Below are 18,454 nucleotides of genomic sequence, written 5' to 3'. Positions count from 1 at the left end.
AGAGCTTCCCCTGACTAATCTTCTCAAGAAGAATACCCCATTTCAATGGTCTGCCAAGTGCAAGAGTGCTTTTGATAAGCTGAAGACCACCTTGGTAACCAATCCTATTCTGAAGTTGCCAGATTTCTCTCTACCCTTTGAGGTAGTAACTGATGCCAGTGGGAGGTGCACTCATGCAGGAAGGTCATGCAGTGGCCTATGAATCCCAAAAACTCGGAACGCATGAGAGAAATTATGTTGTCCACGACCTGGAACTACTTTCAGTAGTTTATGCCTTGAAGTTGTGGAGACATTACCTACTGGGTCAAAGATTCACTTTGATGAGACAGATCATCAGAGCTTAAAGTGGATCTTCACTCCGAAAGATCTCAACATGCGTCAAAGAAGGTGGATGCAGACCTTTGCAGGAATTTGATTTTGAAATCAAGTACCGCCCAGGCAAAGAAAATGTGGTAGCAGATGCCCTCAGCAGAAAAGCCTCCTTGCTTACAATTACTGTAGTGTCAAATCCTTTAATTATTGAAGCAAGTGAGAAGATTTGACTGACTGTCCAACTAGATTCTTGGTGATTTCGGTCAAGGGAGAACTAGTTAATTCAACGGTAGTCTATTCTTTGTATTAAGAATTGGAATTGGTCCCACGAAGTTTTTGCTTAATTGAGGTCGAGAGATGGACAAGTAGTTCACTAACCGTCCCTCTCATAGTCGTGGTGGTCTAATCAAAATCATTCGGTTTAGTTCTAGCTTTGATTCTAAGGATTTTCTTCCGATAAACATCTAACCGTAAGGAAATTACAATTTTGTGAATTTCATTCCTTCTTAACCATAATAGATTAAGAATTGGTTTTATATGAGAATATCAGATTTTAATGAAAATACTCTTCTTCCATTTAATCTAATTTTGGGTAAATACCAATTTAGTGATTCAACCACATAAAATACCAATTTAGTGATTTAACCACATAAAATATCTAAAGATATTCTTTCAACCCTAATTCTCTAGGTGGAACTTTGGTGAAATTTCCTCTTTTGTTACCAAAAATTAATTCAATTCTTTCTCTACTGAAATATCATAAAAATTCTTCTTTTTAACTAAATACAATTATCCATTTTTTTAATAAGCTTAAAATTTCTCTTTTTCTCATTTAATGACTGGATTCCAATTATCATAGGAATTCCTCTTTTATCATAAAATGAATTTATCTTAAATTTCTCTTTAAATTAAATAAAAATATGCATTATTCTAAATATACCAAGAATTTTACTGTTACCATTTAAATGATTGAATTCCAAATATGATGGAAATTTCTCTTTTATCATTTACATTTACTCATGCATAAAAATAATTTATGTATTAATTTTCTAAAAATTTTACCATAACTCCGATGCTATTACTGATAATTTTTAATATTTTCTAAAAGAATAAGACTTAGTAATACAATTATGATAGAGTAACTATCATATGGACCTAAATCTAATTTATGAAATTAATTATAATTTTACCATAATTTTATTATTATAAAAGCATAAAAAAGTCATTTTCTAACCTCTAGCTCAACTAGCATAGAGTTTGATCTTTGAATTGAGAATTTATCAATGAGAAGCATCATTTGAATAAGAATTGGTCATAGGAATGACCATTCTTTTGGGGCGAGAGAGATACACATAAAAGGCATCCTAATTAAGCATAAATATAAACTTTTTTTGATTAATCATTAGAATTCTTTAGAAAGTTGAAATGAGAGGGGTTGAGAATATTAGAGAAAAAACCATGAAATTACATCTTACCTCTTGTTTTTACTTGCTTCTCTATCTTAGAAGAAGTCCCCAACCAATCAATTGGTAAGTGTGTTGTTTAAGAGCAAATCTCCAAGGATGGTTGAAGAGAGAGAGAAGCTCCAATCTCTCCAGAATATAGAGAATTTTTAAGGGATAATAGAAAATATGCTTATTTCAATGTAATACTGGCATGGTCTAGTTTCACAGACGAGAATACAAAAGAATGAGGGTCTATTTATAAGTGAGGGAGGCCATTAACTGAGTCCAACTAAGTTCTAGAATTTTCCAGCTTCAGCTTGGCTGAATTTGGACAAGAATTGGACCAGTTGCAAAGTTTGGTTCCCATCGGAGCATGTTTGGGTACGATGGTATGGGGAAGGCCCGGATTTTCCATGGCCTCTTAAACACTAAGAGACTTGAAAAATCCGCACTAGGTGCTAATTACTAACCTGAACATGCTCCGATCATGACCAAACTTTGCAAGCATGTGGGAGGGCCCCACCCCGACATGCTTGCAAAGTTTGGTCCCCATCGGAGCATGTTTGGGTACAATGGTACGGGCAAGGCCCGGATTTTCCCTGGCCTCTTAAGCACCAAAAGACTTGAAAAATCCGCATTGGACACTAACTACCAATCCAAACATGCTTCGATTGTGACCAAAATTTTTAAGCATGTGGGGGTGGCCCCTCCCACAGGCTTGCAAAGTTTGGTTTCCCATCGGAGCATGTTTGGGTACGATGGTATGGGGAAGACCCGGATTTTCCATGGCCTCAAGCACCAAGAGACTTATAAAATTCGCATTGGGCACTAATTACAACCCCGAACATGCTCCAATCATGACCAAATTTTTCAAGCATGTGGCAGGGGCCCACCCCCACATGCTTGCAAAGTTTTGGTCCCCATCGGAAAATGTCTGGGTACCATGGTATGGGGAAGGCCCAGATTTTCCATGGCCTCTTAAGCTCCAACAGACTTTACCAATTCAAGCATGCTCCAATTGTTACCAAAGTTTGCAAGCATGTGGGAGGGGCCCACCTCCACATTCTTGCAAAGTTTGGTCCCCATGGGAGCATGTTTGGGTATGATGGTATGGGGAAGGCTCGGATTTTCCATGGCCTCTTAAGCACCAAAAACTTGAAAAATCCACACTGGCCGCTAATTACCAATCCAAACATGCTTCGATTGTGACCAAACTTTGCATGCATGTGGGGGTGGGCTCCCCCCACATGCTTGCAAAGTTTGGTTCCCATCGAAGCATGTTTGGGTACGATGGTATGGGGAAGGCCCGGATTTTCTATGGCCTCTTAAGCACCAAGAGACTTGAAAATCCGGGCTAGGTGCTAATTATACCAATCCAAGCATGCTTCGATTATGACCAAACTTTGCATGCATGTCGGGGTGGGCTCCCTCCACATGCTTGCAAAGTTTGGTTCCCATCGGAGCATGTGTGGGTACGATGGTATGGGGAAGGCCCGGATTTTCCATGGCCTCTTAAGCACCAAAGAGATTTGAAAAATCTGTTGGAATTAGGGTTGCAGGAATGCACACACAACTTCAAGAAGATGAGGAAGCTTGAGCACAACACAGTAGTGTATTATGAGTGCCAAAAATGAAAGATAACAAGCCCTAGAAGATAATGGGCGTATATACAATGCACGGGGGAAAAAACCTCCTAGTGAGGGAAAAAGTGCCCCGGCGGTCCTAAGTGTGTTCACACACATCACTCCTATAATATGGTAACAAATCCCCCCTGGAGTGATGCGGTGAACAAGAGCTAGCACTCATGTATAGGGAAGTGCCTAGCTATGTGGACGAATCCACAAAAGGGAGTAAGCCCAAAGCTTTGCGAAAAGCTTCGAACTTCTCACGAGGCAGAGCCTTTGTGAAAAGGTCTGCAAGGTTATCCTGTGTTGGCACATAAGCCAAACTGATCTCTCCTGCAGAGAGTCTCTCCCTGACATAATGGTAGTGCACCTCAATGTGCTTCGTACGAGCATGGAACACTGGGTTCCGCGCAACTGCCAATGCGCTCTGACTGTCAGTGAAGATGGTGGTGGCAGATGGCTGCCCAACACCCAAATCAGCCATAAGGCGTCTGAGCCACACACACTCAACCGTAGCTGTGAAAGCTGCCCTGTACTCAGCTTCACAACTAGAAGTGGCCACAGTAGGCTGCTTCTTGCTCAACCATGATATGCATGAGCTTCCAAGCATGAAGCAAAAACCACTCGTGGACACGCGTGTGTCATAACAACCAGCCCAGTCAGAATCTGAAAAAGCATGTAAATCTGGCGGCAATGATCCCCCCTTGGGATAAAACAACCCAAGATGCCGAGTACCACTCAAATAGCGAAAGATACGCTTCACTGCCTGCCAATGCTTAATGCCTGGGCTATGCATAAATCTGCTCACCTGTGAGACTGCAAACTGAATGTCTGGCCTCGTAATGCATACATAAATGAGGCAACCAACAGCTGTTTGATAGAGTGTGACATCAAAGTGATCTCCAGCATCATGAAGACTCAACTTCAAACCTGTCTCCATTGGAGTAGCAATAGGCTTGCAGTCTTCAAGGCCAAATCTCCGCAACAATGTTTCAATATACTTTGTCTGACACAAAGCAATACCTCCATCACACTGCTTAAATTGTATCCCCAAATAATGATGCAAATGCCCCAAATCTGACATCTCAAAAGAGGCATTCAAATCAGCCTTAAAATCAGCAATATGACTCTCATTTGGTCCTGTGAGCAGCATGTCATCGACATAGAGAGCAATGATTAGATGTACACCATCCACACGTTTAGCATACAAAGTGCTTTCTGTTGGACTATTCTGAAACCCATGTGCAGTCAAATATGCATGTATTTTTTCATACCAAGCTCGTGGAGCTTGCTTTAAACCATATAAAGCCTTTTTTAACCTGCACACTTTGTTTTCCTGCCCTCTTTGAACAAAACCACGAGGCTGCGATACATACACCTCCTCATGCAAATCTCCATTTAAGAACGCAGTCTTTATGTCCAGCTGATGTACATTCCAACCATTATGAGCTGCTAATGCACAGATGCTACGAACAGTGGTCATACGACATGTGGGAGCAAAAGTCTCATCAAAATCAATGCCCTTCTCTTGAGCATAACCTTTTGCAACAAGCCTAGCCTTATGGCGATCCACTGTGCCATCAGGCTTACGCTTCAATTTGTATACCCACTTAGTGCCAATGGCCTTCTTGCCAGGGGGCAAGTCACATAAAGACCATGTACCATTCTTCATAATAGCATCGTATTCTGCTTGCATAGCAGCCATCCAATTTTCTGAACTTTGTGCCTCATCAAATGAAACAGGCTCACTTTCATCGCACATACTAGAAACAGCCAATGCATAACAATCTGACGCATAAGAGGCACCATGAGAGCCAGAACGAGTGCGACTAGACAAAGGGGCATCCAACTTGCTGTCACGCAAAGTCTGCACCAGCCATCTAGGCATGTTCCTAGAGCCCTCAATCTCTTGTCTCTCATCCTCAAGTGCATCATGCACATCTGCATCAGATATAGGCTGATCTGTGCCATCATTTAAAACCTGCATAGGCTGAAAAACTGCCTCATGAGGTATTGCACTTGACTGTGCACCACTGAAAAGAGGCAACAATGTATCATAGACATCACGTGAGCTGATATCTGTCTCCTTAGTACATGAAACCAAGGGCTGAACTGCATCTTCCACAAATACAACATCACGGCTAACCAAAATGCGCTTTGTCTGTGGATGATACAAACGATAGCCTTTGCTCTCAGCACTATATCCAACAAAAATACATTTGACAGCTTTGTCATCCAATTTTCTGCGATGTTGCACAGGCACTAATGCATATGCCAGGCAACCAAAAACACGTAAATGGCCAACAGATGGCTTGCGGCCATGCCAAGCCTCATATGGAGTGACAACCTGTAATGCTTTGGTGGGACACCTGTTTAGTACATAAGTGGCACACATGACAGCCTCAAGCCAAAAACCATGTGGTAGACTTTGACTCTTAACCATACATCTTGCCATTTCCATGAGAGACCTGTTTTTTCTCTCAGCCACACCATTTTGCTGTGGTGTATACGGCACTGTACATTGGTGTTTTATCCCACGCTCAGCCAGAAATGCATTAAATTCTGAAGACATATACTCCCCCCCTCGATCTGAACGGAGGGTGCCCATCTTACTTTCTGACACATTTTCAGCCATAACCAAAAACTGTTTGAAGCACAAAAACACTTCGGACTTTGCCTTCAAAGGATATACCCATGCATGCCTGGTAAAATCATCAATGAAAGTCACGAAGTAAAGGTAGTTTCCAAATGATGGAGTTTGCATGGGACCACAAACATCACTGTGAACAAGCTGCAATCTGCGTTCAGCTCTCACTGATCCATCTTTGGGAAAGGAAGCACGCTGCATTTTACCCAATATGCAGCCCTCACAAACATGCTTGACAGGTGCCTCAAGCTTAGGCAAAGAAGACACCATTTCAGATTTCTGCAGGCGCAGCAAACTTGCAAAATTCAGATGACCAAAACGTGCATGCCACAGTTTTGCATTTGAAATAGCCTGCGTATCCATTATAGCACATGCTGAATCCTCTACACATTTGCCATCCATATTGAGCTTATACAGCCCTCGACATAGTGAACCAGATGCTACAATGATGTCACCACAAGAGAGATCATGAACAGTACATCTGTCATCCACAAATTTTACAACCAAACCTGTTTTGGCAAATGCGGAAACTGACAGCAGATTCTTTTTGATCCCTGGCACATACAATGCATCAAAAAGTGTAAAGGTGTTGCCATTTGCAACATTCAGCACAATCTGTCCAACTCCTTTAACGGGATAAGAGGAGTTATTGGCACAAGTGACAGTATTCCCTGTGGGAGCAGACTCAAGGAAAGTGAATAAACTGCGCTGCGAGGTGATATGCTTAGTGGCACCACTGTCAAAGTACCATACATCTGAATCTACTGCAGACATACATGTGTCATGCAAAGATGGGTCATAACTGCATTGCGCATTGAATGCCCATTCTGTATCTAGCACAACATTAGCAGATTCATTGTTAGAAGGAGAGGCATCTGCAACAGCCATACCAGCCTCTTTCTTCTTAGCCTCTTTCGCAGCCAGCTTAGGACACGCTTTGATGACATGATCATTTCCCTTACAGTACTTGCAAAATGTTTTCTGTTTGTCACCCTTCTTCTCATCTTTGTCTTCCTTCTTTGGTTGCGCAGCATTTGCAGATTTCTGCTTACTAGAAGAAAAGCCAGCTTTACCTTTCCCGCTTCTCTGACCAGCAACGAAAGCTTGATCTGCGACACGCATAATATTCCTGTTTTGCCTTGACTGGTCTTCTTGCAGCAAAACAGAAACTAACTCCTCAAATGATAAGGCATTGGGATTGCCTTTCATCATCAAGCGAAGAGTGGAAGCAAAACCCTGATAAGAATCTGGTAGACCATTCAAAACAGTCTGCACAAGTGAACTGTCTGACAGGATTTCATCTGCAGAAATGAGCTGCTCTTTGAAATCCTTGATCTTTGTCAAAAAGCTATCCATAGAATCACCTTCGTTCATATGCTCACTCTCCAACTGTTTTCGGAGGTAAGCAACACGAGCCTCATTTCTTGCCTGATACAATGTGGCAAGTACATCCCAAGCATCCTTAGAAGTCCTGCAGGAGCGAATATGTGGGATAATGGTACGTTTGACAGACAGCGCAATCAAGGCATGAGCCTGCGCATCTCTACCATCCCAACGAATCTGCTCTGCTGAAAGTGGTGGTTCTCGAACAGCTGCTACAGCACTTGTGCCTGCACCATCATCAACAGTACCTGTTTCTGATGTGTTTGCAGCATTCCCAGCCACAATAGGACGTGCATCAATACCCTGCACAATGTTCCATAACCCCTTTGCTACCAATACATGTCGCATCATATATGCCCACAATGGATAGTTGGTGCCATCCAACTTATCCTCAGCAGCCAACATGCGGAATACATCATTGTTGTCAGCCATGGCCAATGACTGTACTACTAGATGTAAATGCTGTCTGTAAGAGGTAAACCTGTATAAAATCGACCTGTGCTATGTAGCACAGCCCAAAACAGACGAATGGGCACCTGTCCTGCAGATTTTAATCTTGACAGAAAATCTGCACAGTAGGACGATTTTGCCTGCGCAGTACTTGGAATGCAAAAACGGAGGGCGAAATGAATTCAGATCAAAATTCTGAAATGACCAAGCCCTACGGGCTCCCCCACGGCATATACTAACCTGCAGACGCTCGTGAAACCTCGTCGCAATCGGAGGAGATGAAGCGGCAGGTGCCGGTGATGCTGCCTGGGAGGAGGAAGCCTGCTCTGATACCAATTGTTGGAATTAGGGTTGCAGGAATGCACACACAACTTCAAGAAGATGAGGAAGCTTGAGCACAACACAGTAGTGTATTATGAGTGCCAAAAATGAAAGATAACAAGCCCTAGAAGATAATGGGCGTATATACAATGCACGGGGGAAAAAACCTCCTAGTGAGGGAAAAAGTGCCCCGGCGGTCCTAAGTGTGTTCACACACATCACTCCTATAATATGGTAACAAAATCCGCACTGGGTACTGATTACTAACCCGAACATGCTCCGATCATGACCAAACTTTGCAAGCATGTGGGAGGGGCCCACCCCGACATGCTTTCAAAGTTTGGTCCCCATCGGAGCATGTTTGGGTACAATGGTATAGGCAAGTTCCGGATTTTCCATGGCCTCTTAAGCACCAAGAGACTTGAAAAATCCGCGTTGGGCACTAATTATCAATCTAAACATGCTTTGATTGTGACCAAACTTTGCAAGCATGTGGGGGTGGGCCCCTCCCATAGGCTTGCAAAGTTTGGTTTCCCATCGGAGCATGTTTTGGTACGATGGTATGGGGAAGGCCCAGATTTTCCATGGCCTCTTAAGCACCAAGAGACTTAAAAAATCCGCACTGGGCACTAATTACAAACCTGAACATGCTCCAATCATGACCAAACTTTGCAAGCATGTGGCAGGAGTCCACCCTATGCTTGCAAAGTTTGGTTCCCATCGGAGCATGTTTGGGTACCATGGTATGGGGAAGGCCCAGATTTTCCATGGCCTCTTAAGCACCAAGAGACTTTACCAATTCAAACATGCTCCGATAATGACCAAACTTTGCAAGCATGTGGGGGTGGGTCCCCCCACATGCTTGCAAAGTTTGGTCCCCATCGGAGCATGTTTGGGTATGATGGTATGGGGAAGGCCCGGATTTTCCATAGTCTTTTAAGCACCAAGAGACTTGAAAAATCCACACTAGGCGCTAATTACCAATTAAAACATGCAGCGATTGTGACCAAACTTTGCAAGCATGTGGGGGTGGGTCCCCCTCACATGCTTGCAAAGTTTGGTCTTCATCGGAGCATGTTTAGGTACGATGGTATGGGGAAGGCCCAGATTTTCCATGGCCTCTGAAGCACCTAATACTTGAAAACTCCACACTGGCCAAACATGCTCCGATTCTGACCAAACTCTGCAGACATATGGGGTGGGCCCCTCCCACATGCTTGCAAAGTTTGGTTTCCCATCGGAGCATGTTTGGGTACGATGGTATGGGGAAGGCCCGGATTTTCCATGGCCTCTTAAGCACCAAGAGACTTGAAAAATCCGCACTGGGTGCTAATTACCAATCCAAACATGCTTCGATTCTAACCAAAATTTGCATGCATGTGGGGGTGGGCTTCCCCCACATGCTTGCAAAGTTTGGTTCCCATCGGCATGTTTGGGTACGATGGTATGGGGAAGGCCCGAATTTTCCATGGCCTCTTAAGCACCAAGAGACTTGAAAAATCTGCACTGGGCGCTAATTACTAACCTGAACATGCTCCGATCATCATGTCCAAAGTTTTCAAGCATGTGGGAGGGGCCCACCCCCACATGCTTGCAAAGTTTGGTCCCTATCGGAGCATGTTTTGGGTATGATGGTATGGGGAAGGCCCAGATTTTCCATGGCCTCTTAAGCACCGAGACTTGAAAAATCCACACTGGGCGCTAATTACAAATCCAAACATGCTCTCATTTGTGACGAAACTTTGCAAGCATGTGGGGGTGGGTCCCCCCCACATGCTTGCAAAGTTTTGGTCCCCATGGGAGCATGTTAGGGTACGATGGTATGGGGAAGGCCCAGATTTTCCATGGCCTGTTAAGCACCAAAAACTTGAAAAATCCACACTGGCTGCTAATTACCAATCCAAACATGCTCTGACTATGACCAAACTGTGCATGCATGTGGGGGTCGGCTCCCCCCACATGTTTGCAAAGTTTGGTTCCCATCGAAGCATGTTTGGGTACGATGGTATAGGGATGGTCCGGATTTTCCATGGCCTCTTAAGTACCAAGAGACTTGAGAAATCCGCACTGGATGCTAATTAACAATCTAAACATGCTCCGATTATGATCAAATTTTTCATGCATGTGGGTGTGGGCTCCCCCCACATGCTTGCAAAGTTTGGTTCCCATCGGAGCATGTTTGGGTACGATGGTATGGGGAAGGACCAGATTTTCCATGGCCTCCTAAGCACCAAGAGACTTGAAAAATCCACACTGGGCGCTCATTACCAATTAAAACATGCTCCGATTGTGACCAAAATTTGTGAGCATGTGGGGGTGGGTCCCCCTCACATGCTTGCAAAGTTTGGTCCCAATCGGATCATGTTTGGGTACGATGGTATGGGGATGGTCTGGATTTTCCATGGCCTCTTAAGCACCAAGAGACTTGAAAAATCCACACTGGGCGCAAATTACCAATCCAAACATGCTCCGATTATTGTGAGAAAACTTTGCAAGAATGTGGGGGTGGGCCCCTCCCACATGCTTGCAAAGTTTGGTTCCCATCGGAGCATGTTTGGGTACGATGGTATGGGGAAGGCCCGGATTTTCCATGGCCTCTTAATCACCAAGAGACTTGAAAAATCCGCACTGGGTGCTAATTACTAACCCGAACATGCTCCGATCATCATGACCAAACTTTGCAAGCATGTGGGAGGGGCCCACCCGGACATGCTTGCAAAGTTTGGTCCCCATGGGAGCATGTTTGGGTACGATGGTATGGGCAAGGCCCGGATTTTCCATGGCCTCTTAAGCACCAAGAGACTTGAAAAATCCGCATTGGGCACTAATTACCAATCCAAACATGCTCCAATTGTGACCAAACTTTGCAAGCATGTGGGGGTGGGCCCCTCCATCACAGGCTTGCAAAGTTTGATTTCCCATCGGAGCATGTTTGGGTACGATGGTATAGGGAAGGCTCGAATTTTCCATGGCCTCTTAAGCACCAAGAGACTTAAAAAATCTGCACTGGGCACTAATTACAAACCTGAACATGCTCCTATCATGACCAAACTTTGCAAGCATGTGGCAAGGACCCACCCCCACATGCTTGCAAAGTTTGGTCCCCATCGGAGCATGGGTACCATGGTATGGGTGTTGGTATTAGGAGTGAACTAATAAAACTAAGGAGGATCAAACATGGTTATAGTCATGGTTAGGTCATGATTATAACCATGATTAAGAGTGAATTAAGAAACACTAATGAGACATAGCTTGGGCATTATAATGGAAATACACAAGTTGAATCTTCATTAGCAAAGGCCTCTTATATAGGCAAGTAGTACATGACCACATGACATCATCTATGATGTCTTACAAGCATGAAAGGCCATCTCCCCCCATGTGGGTATGCCATCTCCCCCATGTGGGTATGCCATAAATGAGAAATATTCCCTCTAGGCTATATTTGATGTAGGCGCCCTTTTGTGGAGGTGAAGTGAGTGAAGTAATCAAGGTTACATAGCCCCTTTCAACCTTTGAATGGATTTGGGTGTAATATCCAACAAACCCTCCTTCAACCAAATCCATGACAATGCTACCTTTATGATGGCAATTCTAGGTTCTAGTTACAACATACAAAAACTAGTTATGATGACCATGCTGGTGCCCGTAGGTCTTATTCCAGTTAGGTTTACAATGCTAGCAATGATGGATGATGCTAGAATACCATAGTAAAGCTTACAATGAGATAGTTATGTTTAGGATGGAGAGGTTTTTTAAACATGGTTTGGGCTATCCCTTGATTTTACTCAAAAGGCCCAATCTTCTTCGATAAAATTGGCCTCTTCGGAGGCCTCTTCTTGTAGCTCTTCTTTGTCTTGACTTGCGAGAAATGCCTTTTGTGCCTTTTGTTTGAAGAAACAATTTTCTTCAATATGATTGTCCTTGCCGCAGAATCCACAAGTCTTCTTCTTTCCTTTTGTGTCGATGAAGTTCTTCTTCTTGAAGTGTGACTTGTTGTTGGAGAAGTATGCCCCTTCCATTATCCCTATATTCTCTTGCTTCTTCTTGTACTCCTCAAGGAGTGCAGCTTCAATGGCCTCTAAAGTAGGATCCGGAAGATTCATAAGAGTTGACACTAAGTGCCCATATTCATCATAAGGCATGCTTTTCAATAAAACTGCAATGGCATCTTCCTCATCTATTGGTGCTCCTATTGTTGCAAGTTGTGACATTAGGCTTTTCATATAATTAAGATGAGTAGGTAAAGACTCAGAAGCTTTCTTTTCAAGTTTAAAGAATTGGATTTTCAGCCCTATCTTGGAATGCTTCCCTTTTGCCCCAAATAATTTCTCTAAGATTTCCCATGCTTCAGCTGAGTTGTTTGCATTAGAGATATGATGTATGTAGTTGTCACTTAGACCTAATGCAATTATGGCAAAAGCTTTCTCATCCCTAGGTAACCATCCTTGTTCACCATCTCTAGTGGTAGGTTTTTTCTCCTTTCCACTAGCAACTCCCCACAGGCCTTTCTTCATGAGAATAAATCTTACTCTAACTTGCCAGGTATGAAAGCCTATCCCATTAAACTTATCAACATGAAATGAGGATGTAGACATGATGATAAAGCAAGGTCTTACCACTTGAGTATCCCTCAAGGGCAGTGTCTAATGCTTTTACAAGATTAGATACCTTCACCAAATAGATGGAGGTTATTTATGAAAAATTCAGACCAATCATGCCCTCCTAAAACATTGTTTGCTCTTGAGTTGTAGACATTGTTTCTTACCCGTCTCCTCGGCTTTCTGCTTTTCTTCTTAGGCCTCAAATGTTGAATATTTGATGATTCAGCATCAGATGGTTCAGTCATTGTGATTCAAAAAATGATGTAAACAATATCATCATCACAATATAGTAATATCATCAAGCATATGGTGACCAATGTGATAATGCTTTCAAAACAACTTCCAAACAAATGGGTCACTTGGAGTACTTGAATGAGATAGAAGCCTAAGTCTAAATACAAAATGCCTTTAGCACCTTCAATAGCAATGACTTGAGGCCAGATTAAGCACTAATTACTAGTGATTAAGTGAGTTAATCATCCATGCTTTAACTGTTACCAAATGAACTTTCTGAGATTATGTCAGACCTCAATCCACCAAACCACAAATCCATTCAAGAAACTGACTGCACAGGCGTGTTTGCAGCTATTGAAAACCCCCAAAGCCAAGGCGAATTAGACAATCTTCTACTGGTTCAGTCGGTGGATTGATTTCCCCCAAAAAAACTTGCGCCGGTTTCGCCTGCAATGCTGGCGTCTCTGCGCAAAATCCGCCTAATTCCTCCGAGCTGCAGCTTCTTTATGATGTTGAGAATGCACGGTTTGAATCCCGTACGATTTCGTGGAGGCGACTGTGAGCTGTGGATGCTCCAAGGCAGCCCTATTTTTCAGGCTATGAAATGGGAAGAGATAAGATTATGATTAAGCTAATTAATCACTAATGATGAGGCTAATGAAAAGGATGAGGCTATATTAATGTGGCTCTGATACCAAATGTTGGTATTAGGAGTGAACTAATAAAACTAAGGAGGATCAAACATGGTTATAGTCATGGTTAGGTCATGATTATAACCATGATTAAGAGTGAATTAAGAAACACTAATGAGACATAGCTTGGGCATTATAATGGAAATACACAAGTTGAATCTTCATTAGCAAAGGCCTCTTATATAGGCAAGTAGTACATGACCACATGACATCATCTATGATGTCTTACAAGCATGAAAGGCCATCTCCCCCCATGTGGGTATGCCATCTCCCCCATGTGGGTATGCCATAAATGAGAAATATTCCCTCTAGGCTATATTTGATGTAGGCGCCCTTTTGTGGAGGTGAAGTGAGTGAAGTAATCAAGGTTACATAGCCCCTTTCAACCTTTGAATGGATTTGGGTGTAATATCCAACAATGGGGAAGGCCCAGATTTTCCATGGCCTCTTAAGCTTCAAGAGACTTTACCAATTCAAACATGCTTCGATTGTGATAAAAGTTTGCAAGCATGTGGGAGGGGCCTACCCCCACATGCTTGCAAAGTTTGGTTTCCCATGGAAGCATGTTAGGGTACGATGGTATGGGGAAGGCTCGGATTTTCCATGGCCTCTTAAGCACCAACAAGAGACTTGAAAAATCCGCACTGGGCGCTAATTACCAATCCAAACATGCTTCGATTATGACCAAAATTTGCATGCATGTGGGGGTGGGCTCCCCCCACATGCTTGCAAAGTTTGGTTCCCATCGGAGCATGTTTGGGTGCGATGGTATGGGGAAGGCCCGGATTTTCCATGGCCTCTTAAGCACCAAGAGACTTGAAAAATCCACACTTGATGCTAATTACTAACCGGAACATGCTCCGATCATCATGACAAAAGTTTTCAAGTATTTTGGAGGGGCCCACCCCCACATGCTTGCAAAGTTTGGTCCCCATCGGCGGACCATGTTTGGGTACGATGGTATGGGAAGGCCCGGATTTTCCATGGCCTCTTAAGCATCGAGACTTGAAAAATTCACACTGGGCGCTAATTACCAATTCAAACATGCTCTGATCATGACCAAAATTTGCATGCATGTGGGGGTGGGCTCCCTTCACATGCTTGCAAAGTTTGGTTCCCATCGTCGGAGTATGTTTGGGTACGATGGTATGGGGAAGGCCCGGATTTTCCATGGCCTCTTAAGCACCAAGAGACTTGAAAAATCTGCACTGGTGGATGCTAATTACTAACCCAAACATGCTCCGATCATCATGACCAAAGTTTGCAAGCATGTGGGAGGTGCCCACCCCCACATGCTTGCAAAGTTTGATCCCCATATGAGCATGTTTGGGTACGATGGTATGGGGAAGCCCCGTATTTTCCACGGCCTCTTAATAAGCACCGAGACTTGAAAAATCCGCACTGGGTGCTAATTACTAATCCAAACATGCTCTGATTATGACTAAACTTTGCAAGCATGTGGGGGTGGGTCCCCTCCACATGCTTGCAAAGTTTTGTCCCCATGGGAGCATGTTTGGGTACGATGGTATGGGGAAGGCCCGGATTTTCCATGGCCTCTTAAGCACCAAAAACTTCAAAAATCCACACTGGCCGCTAATTACCAATCTAAAAATGCTCCGATTGTGACCATACTTTGCATGCATGTGAGGGTGGGCTCCCCCCACATGCTTGCAAAGTTTGGTTCCCATCGGATCATGTTTGGGTACGATGGTATGGGGATGGTCCGGATTTTCCATGGCCTCTTAAGCACCAAGAGACTTGAAAAATCCACATTGGAGGATAGTTACCAATCTAAACATGCTCCGATTATGATCAAACTTTGCATGCATGTGGGGTAGGCCCGGATTTTCCATGGCCTCCTAAGTACCAAGAGACTTGAAAAATCCACACTGGGCGCTAATTACCAATTAAAACATGCTCCGATTGTGACCAAACTTTGCGAGCATGTGGGGGTGGGTCCCCCTCACATGTTTGCAAAGTTTGATCATGTTTGGGTATGATGGTATGGGGATTGCCCGGATTTTCCATGGCCTCTTAAGCACCAAGAGACTTGAAAAATCCACACTAGTGGGCGCTAATTGCCAATCCAAACATGCTCCGATTATTATGACTAAACTTTGTAACAAGCATGTGGGGGTGGGCCCCTTTCACATGTTTGCAAAGTTTGGTTCCCATCGGAGCATGTTTGGGTACGATGGTATCGGGAAGATGGTATGGGGAAGGCCCGGATTTTCCATGGCCTCTTAAGCACCAAGAGACTTGAAAAATCCGCATTGGGTGCTATTTACTAACTCGAACATGCTCCGATCATAACCAAACTTTGCAAGCATGTGGTAGGGGCCCACCCCCACATGCTTGCAAAGTTTGGTCCCCATCGGAGCATGTTTGGGTACGATGGTATGGGCAAGGCCCGGATTTTCCATGGCCTCTTAAGCAGCAAGAGACTTAAAAAATCCGCATTGGGCACTAATTACCAATCCAAACATGCTCCGATTGTGATCAAACTTTGTAAGCATGTGGGAGTGGGCCCCTCCCATAGGCTTGCAAAGTATGATTTCCCATCCGAGCATGTTTGGATACGATGGTATAGGGAAGGCTCGGATTTTCCATGGCCTCTTAAGCACCAAGAGACTTAAAAAATCCGCACATAGCACTGATTACAAACCCGAACATGCTCCAATCATGACCAAAATTTGCAAGCATGTGGCAAGGGCCCACCCCCACATGCTTGCAAAGTTTGGTCCCCATCGGAGCATGTTTGGGTACCATGGTATAGGGAAGGCCCAGATTTTCCATGGCCTCTTAAGCTCCAAGAGACTTTACCAATTCAAACATGCTCCGATTGTGACCAAAGTCTGCAAGCATGTGGGAAGGGCCTACCCCCACATGCTTGCAAAGTTTGGTCCCCATGGGAGCATGTTTGGGTACGATGGTATGGGGAAGGCCTGTGGCCTCTTTAGCACCGAGACTTGAAAAATCTGCATTGGGCGCTAATTACTAATCCAAACATGCTCTAATTGTGACTAAACTTTGCAAGAATGTGGAGGGTGGGTCACCCCAACATGCTTGCAAAGTTTAGTCCCCATCGGAGCATGTTTGGGTACGATGGTATGGGGAAGGCCCGGATTTTCCGTGGCCTCTTAAGCACCAAAAACTTGAAAAATCCACACTGGCCGCTAATTACCAATCTAAACATGCTCCGATTGTGACCAAACTTTGCATGCATGTGAGGGTGGGCTCTCCCCACATGCTTGCAAAGTTTGGTTCCCATCGGAGCATGTTTGGGTACGATGGTATGTGGATGGTTCGGATTTTCCATGGCCTCTTAAGCACCAAGAGACTTGAAAAATCCACACTGGTTGCTAATTACCAATCCAAACATGCTCTAATTATGATCAAACTTTGCATGCATGTAGGGGTGGGCTCCCCCCACATGCTTGCAAAGTTTGATCATAATGGGAGCATGTTTGGGTACGATGGTACGGGGAAGGCCCGGATTTTCCATGGCCTCCTAAGCACCAAGAGACTTGAAAAATCTGCACTGGTGGGCGCTAATTAGCAATTAAAACATACTCTGATTGTGACCAAACTTTGTGAGCATGTGGGGGTGGGTTCCCCTCACATGCTTGCAAAGTTTGGTCCCCATTGGATCATTTTTGGGTACGATGGTATGGGGATGGTCTGGATTTTCCATGGCCTTTTAAGCACCAAGAGACTTGAAAAATCCGCACTGGTGGGTGCTAATTACCAATCCAAACATGCTCCGATTATTGTGACCAAACTTTGCAAGCATGTGTGGTCATGATCGGAGCATGTTCGGGTTAGTAATTAGCACCTAGTGTGGATTCTTCAAGTCTTTTGGTGCTTAAGAGGCCATGGAAAATCCGGGCCTTCCCCATACCATCGTACCCAAACATGCTCCGATTATTGTGACCAAACTTTGCAAGCATGTGGGAGGGGCCCACCTCCCACATGCTTGCAAAGTTTGGTCACAATAATCGGAGCATGTTTGGGTACGATGGTATGGGGAAGGCCCGGATTTTCCATGGCCTCTTAAGCACTAAAAGACTTGAAGAATCCGCACTATAGGTGCTAATTACTAACCCGAACATGCTCCGATCATGACCAAACTTTGCAAGCATATGGGAGAAGCCCACCCCGACATGCTTGCAAAATTTGGTCCCCATCGGAGCATGTTTGGGTACGATGGTATGGGCAAGGCCCGGATTTTCCATGGCCTCTTAAGCACCAAGAGACTTGAAAAATCCGCATTGGGCACTAATTACAAATCCAAACATGCTTTGATTGTGACTAAACTTTGCAAGCATGTGGGGGTGGCCCCTCCCACAGACTTGCAAAGTTTGGTTTCCCATCGGAGCATGTTTGGGTACGATGGTATGGGGAAGGCCCGGATTTTCCATGGCCTCTTAAGCACCAAGAGACTTGAAAAATCCACACTAGTTGCTAATTACCAATCCAAACATGCTCTGATTATGATCAAACTTTGCATGCATGTAGAGGTGGGTCCCTCCACATTCTTGCAAAGTTTGATCATAATCGGAGCATGTTTGGGTACGATGGTATGGGGAAGGTGCGGATTTTCCATGGCCTCCTAAGCACCAAGAATTTTGAAAAATTCGCACTGGGCGCTAATTAGCAATTAAAACATACTCCGATTGTGACCAAAATTTACGAGCATGTGGGGGTGGGTCCCCCTCACATGCTTGCAAAGTTTGGTCCC

The sequence above is a fragment of the Cibotium barometz genome, chromosome 16 (genome assembly GCF_041138505.1).
Source record: "Cibotium barometz isolate CiBa-2024 chromosome 16, ASM4113850v1, whole genome shotgun sequence".
Classification (NCBI taxonomy): Eukaryota; Viridiplantae; Streptophyta; class Polypodiopsida; order Cyatheales; family Cibotiaceae; genus Cibotium; species Cibotium barometz.
This window is presented reverse-complemented; position numbering follows the sequence as displayed.